Source organism: Ictidomys tridecemlineatus, unplaced genomic scaffold, assembly GCF_052094955.1.
Source record: "Ictidomys tridecemlineatus isolate mIctTri1 unplaced genomic scaffold, mIctTri1.hap1 Scaffold_3690, whole genome shotgun sequence".
Classification (NCBI taxonomy): domain Eukaryota; kingdom Metazoa; phylum Chordata; class Mammalia; order Rodentia; family Sciuridae; genus Ictidomys; species Ictidomys tridecemlineatus.
In genome coordinates, this window is record NW_027522470.1 from 115,931 (window position 1) to 121,930 (window position 6,000).

Sequence of the window (6,000 nt, forward strand, 5' to 3'; positions counted from 1 at the left end):
AAATTATAAATTCTCGATGCCAGTTGAATGATTGTGAATATAATAAAATGCAAAACTACAGTGCCAATGTTACATTAATGAATAGAAACCATATAGGCTAGGCGTGCACTGTAACTTCAATGATGTAAAACATACCGTGCTGCTTATGGCTGTGGTTAGAGTGCTGTGATGACAGAGTGGCAGTTCATTTTTTTTGACACAATCATATTAATCTTATAAAGGAAATGATTTTCTCATTTAACTATCCCAGCCCAAATTGTGCCCAGAGCATCCCTCTAATAAGTGGCTTAACTGGATTAAAACCATTCTGTTGAGTGCTCCCTGAAGAAGCAATTTAGAGAAAGTTTGTCTTTTATTACCACAAATCAGAAGTGTCTACCAAATAAATTTAGAGTCACTAGTGAATTTTATCAAACATCTAAAATGGAAATGAGAACAATTTTACATAAACTCTTGCTGAAAATTGAAGAGGAACACTTTTCAATATATTCTATGAGGCCAGCTTTACCCAAATACTAAAACCAGACAAAATTAGTATAAAAAAGGAATATCACAAAACAATATCCTTCATAATATAGATGCAAAATTTCTAAACATTCTTTTACCAAAACAGACTTGGAGTTGGTATATTTTTTAGAGAATTTAAAGTAGAGGTGGAAAGGCAAAGGACAAGTGGAATTTGCTGGCTCTCTGTGAAGTCAGTAGGACAATTTCAATGACTGAGACAAAGGAGATTATAGGGAGGATACCTCTAGGAAACTGATTTTAGTTTCATATTTCTCGTTCAGGAATATACCAGGAACAGATTTGTTTGCCCAAGAGAGAGAAGTGATGAATCTCAGGGGACCTTATATAAGTGGTTGCATTGTTTCTGAATAATGCCAAGATTGATGAGATACATCTGGCCTAAGTAAAGGAGGCTTCAACATATGATCAGACTAGCCTATGTGCACCGCTGCTCCAGCTTAAAGTTTATATATATAGTGAGCATTGGAGGGGACAGTTGAACTTCTAAAAGGATGATGAGACCCTTGCTCATTCTCTCCAGTGACCACTGGTCAAACTTTCCTGGGATTGAAAAGTTTTTATCTTCCTGATTTCTGATCAAGCTGCCTCTGACGTATATCATGATTATACCAAGATATCTTTTGTATCCTTCAGATAAGTAATCCTTATGTGATTAACCCAAGAGGTGTTGTGACTGAATTTTCCATTAATCAAAGGCCATGTGTCAACCCAGGGCAGTATTGCTTATTATTCTCGCAGAAGCATCAATTTCAACACTCCACCATTAATCACTAGATCAATGCCCGAGAGGGCCACATCTCATTCTCCCCTTTTAAGGTCAGAGAGTCTAAGTTTTATTTTGGAAAACATAGGGTACTTCCTCCATATTTCTCTATCACTGTAGAAAAATGGACAGCAGCCCGACCCCAACCCACCCCCACTGAGAAAGAGAGAGTAATATTAGAAATAATACAGTTAACTTCATATAGTATTACTAAGGAGCACAGTCAATTTGGTCCTTGGGCAAGTATATATGCTTCACACAGAGAAAAGCCCTAAACCTGGGCCCATTAACTGCACTTGTAACTCAAGTAACTTTTCTCACAGACACATGTCAATGCTCATATAAAGGTAATGACATAATTAATAACTACCCCTACAACTAGAAAAATCAATCCCAAGGTTGTGATCTCTTAAAAGTTAAGCATTTCACATTCTAGTATATATATACATACACACACACATACACCCTCACACACACACATATGTAACAGCACTTAAAGATGGTATTAAGCCAGGTGTGGTGGCACATACCTATAATCCCATTGGCTCCAGAGGCTAAGGCAGGAGGATCATGAGTTCAAAGCCAACCTTAGCAATTTAGCGAGGCACTAAGCAACTAAGTGAGACACTGTCTTCAAATAAAATACAAAAAAGGGCTGGATGTATGATTAAGTTTTTAAGTGCACCTGAGTTCAATCTGGGGTACCAAAAATTATATATATATATATATATATATATATATATATATATATGGTAATGAGTTGTGAGGAGGTGTTTTGGTGTAGGTAAACAGTGCTTCTTCAAAGTAACATACCTGGCAGGTCTTACCAAGGCCCATCTCATCTCCCAGGATGCAGCCATTTTGACAGTGGAATCCCTGGGCTAGCCAGTTGACTCCCTTCAGTTGATAAGGGCATAAATGAACTCCTAGAAATAAAAAATAGAGCAAAACCAGAGAGCAGACATTTCAGCACATATGTGGGCTAAGCTCTAAGGCTTTGAATGAAGAACATGGCTTACATTCCCTTAATGTCAAACTTTATTGGCTCTATCTTTTATTGGGACATTCTATGTATACAAACATTAGTTGATTTCCAAATTTCTTTTTGGGCAGACTTGTGTTACCATTCAAAGCCCTGAAATAGCCAGTCACTGTTATATAATCTTCTTGATCAATGAGAAACTCAGCCTGGGATTTGTTCTATAATACCCAGTCTCAAGCCACTGTCCTTTTCTGTAAATAAGTATTCCTGGAAGTGATGTGACAAACAACACATGGACTGTTCATATGCTTGCTTAATGGCACTCATCTAAATCTGCCATTCCTGCTATATTGTCCCTTAAAGAAAAGGGGGACAGTAAAACATCATGATCCTGAATGCTCCCTTTCTGTTTACAAAAACCTAGCAAAATTAAGGGACCAATGAGATCAAGCCTAGGCTGGAAAGTCCAGATACATATCATCTTGAGGGACACTGGCTTTCTCTATGCACACTGGGCACTAGGGCAAGTTAGTGTTATCTGTAAAAAGCTACTTTCTTGCATGTATGCTGGTCATACACACAAACTAATGCTGATGTCACTGCTTCCTCAGTCTAACATGTAAGCCTCCTCCCTTAATGGGGCTGGGCAGAGAACTGAGGGCTCTGTGGAAAGGATACATATCACTTGTTTGGCCAGAGCCACCAGGCAAAACACCAGGAGCAAGAGAGGTACTGCTTGGAGAAGCACCTTCAGGGACCCAGATGCTATCTGTTCAGTCTGTTGCCACGGAACTCTTCCTGGAACCGTCACTGATCTGTTAGAAGCTTTCCCAGATAAACCATGTCTCCCATGCTGTCTCCAGCACCTTATTTGGCCTCCCCACAACCTAGTACAACTGGGATGTGGACTGCTCCTGCTAAAGGACAAAATGAAAACAGGACTACACTGTGCGCCAACAGAGAAGCAGGGTTAAGAATGGAGATGCTGCTACATAAAGGGTGTTTAAAACTGAACAAGGATGGCAAGACACTATAAATATTTATGTTATATATATATGTTTATAATTATCTCTATAAAATAAAAGTAAAAGGTTGATGGGACGGGGATGTAGCTCAGTGGAAAGAGCACTTGCGTCACACATATGAGGTCCTGGGTTCGATCCTCATAAAATAATAAGTAAAAATAAAGATATATATTTAAAAAAGTAAAAGGTTAAAGTGGTGGATAAAGAGTGACCCTCAAAGAGTTCATGCACAGACCTCAGAATCAGTGAATGTTACCTTATTTGGCAAAAAGGACTCCACAGCCCTGACTAAGGTTGAGGGCCTGGAGGTGGGGAGACGATACTGAGTTACCCTGGATTACCCAATCTAATCACTCACCCTTTACCAGATGTGATTAGGAGGAGGTGACTATAATGAGGCAGTCCAGGTACCCGCGCCCAAAAGACCTTGCCATGATTAACCTTCCCCTCTTGTGAGATCAGGATGCCTTGCAGTTTGAAGCTTCCTCTTGTTCTAAATGATCTGTTAGCTCTCCAGAGTCAGGCCTCTGTTCTAAAACTCCAGTCAATGTCTGGACTATGATATTCTACAGAAGTTTTGCAAGATATTATCACTGGGGAAACTGAGGAAGGTTCCATGGGATCTCTTTTTTTAAAACTGCATGTGAATCTGTAATTAGTATATAATAACATGTTTAATTAAAATGATATGAAACTATACAAAGATAACAATATTTAATACTTAGAAGATGACTGCAAAAGTAAAAAAAAAAAAATTATCCAAAAAGAAGTTAGACAGAAAAGGATTTAATATAGGGAATTAGGTCACCATAAAATTTTTTGTAGGAAGGGCTGGAAAAGCAGCCCCCGGCTTAGCTTCCTGGTACAACTGCTGGATAACCATCACAGAACTGGCTCATGACGGTGGTATCTACCTCCAGGACCAGGAATCCAGGAACCCACCAAAGGCATAGGCTATTTCCCCAAATGTTTTACAAAGAACACACACGACTGCTGGAATCAGGAAAAGAAAAATCTTAGCTCACAAACAGTTTCCCAAAATATCCATTTACTTTAACAAACAGGATGACCAGTCGCTACCCTTGGGTCCAGTGTTCCCCCTCTTCCCTGCACTGCCTGGTAGTTTACACCCCGACTGCTCTTCCCAAGGCTTCCCCGGCGACCCGCCACCTCCGCAGTCCCCTGCAGTCTCTCCGGGTCACTGTGGCGGACCAGCCGCGCGCGCGCACACAGGCCCCCCTCCACCCTCCCACCACCCTCTGCGGGAAGCCGGCGGCACCTCGTTTCCCGTTTCCCGAGAGCCACTGAACCGCGGGTGGGACCCCACAGTCAGGGGCGGGCCGAGCCCTCTCCACCGAGACGCACAGCCCCCCCCCCCCCCCCCCCCCCCCGCTCCACCAGAGCTTCCGTGAGACGACTGACGGCGACTACGCCTCCCACGGGCGCCGCGACCGTCCCAGGCTCCCGTGAGGAACGGGCCTGGGAGGCCTGCGAGGGTCACTGCGGTGTCTCCCCAGGGCAGGACGGGACCCGGACTGACCGCGCAGGAAGGCGCGAGTGTCCCTGGTCCCAACGTGCGGGGAGGACAACCACCCAGCGGCCAGCCACCTGCGGGGCGCGCAGGCTCCTTCAGGAGAGTCAAAGGGGCGGTGCGTCTTCCAAGTTTGACCCCAGCGCCACCCTCACAGCCAGAGCGCCTGGACCGGGGTTTAGGGCCCCACCAGGCACATTTCCTCGCCACCCCCCCCTACCCGGAAGTGCCCCAGGCCGAGCTCCACCCACCCCCTACCGGTGGAGGGGAAGCCCCGGCGCCCACGGGGAAAACCTCCTTGGAGACCCCGCTCCCGAAAAGTTGGTGTGCACCACGTGGCGTGTCTGGGCGGCCCTTCTCCTGCAGCCCACTTACCTGTCAGGCCGCACTGCTGTAAGTCCTGCTCCTGCACCCTCGTCCTCATCGCCTCCGGTTGGCCCTTCGCCTGGAAGGCTACTAAGAAGCCCGGCACTTCGCCCTCCATCTGGCTGCAAGAGGCTCCGCCCCGTGCGCTTGGTGTGCACAGCCTTTCCTGTGAGCCCCGGAGGACCCTGGGAGCGCCGCTTTTAACTGAATTCTATATTTTAGTGATAGTATGAAAATACTAACTGAAATCTATACTTCAATTAAATAATAATATGAGCCTTATAATTCTGTATTTGTACGTTTAAGCAAATGCATACTATTCTTATCATGTTTGGACTTCTGCATACCTTTCTGTTCTTCGTTTTTGGGTGGATTACTTTCTCTTAAGTCCTCTTTCATTCTTTCTTGTGCTAATTTTTTTGCTTCTTGTTTTTGGATCTTTCTTTTCAATTTTCTGTCTTCTTTCAGTCTTAGCTTCTCTAGGCTGATAAACATTTACAATTAGTGACAATTTACCTTTGTTAATTGCTCAATGAACTACTTTCTGTTGCCTACTATAGAAAACATTCTCCAAGCAATAGGCTGTGACTTTTAATTAAGAAAGCTATGTATAATTTGTATAGATGTTATTTCCATGTACATAATGTATATAAATTACTGTGTAGGGTAAATAAGAATTGTACATGTACTCTGCAAGCAAGATCCCATAATAAAATATTATTTTCACCCAATAACAACATGGGAATTTGGTTGATTTGGTTACACTGATTCCTTTTCAACAAATAATTCTATACATCTTTTCTTT

General features: G+C 43.2%; 1 pseudogene; it reads right to left on the minus strand.

Moving 5' to 3' along the window:
• Window positions 1–5,679, minus strand: part of LOC144373362 (transport and Golgi organization protein 1 homolog) — a 111,091-nt pseudogene extending 105,412 nt beyond the window's left edge.
• Between the last annotated feature and the right edge of the window lie 321 nt (window positions 5,680–6,000).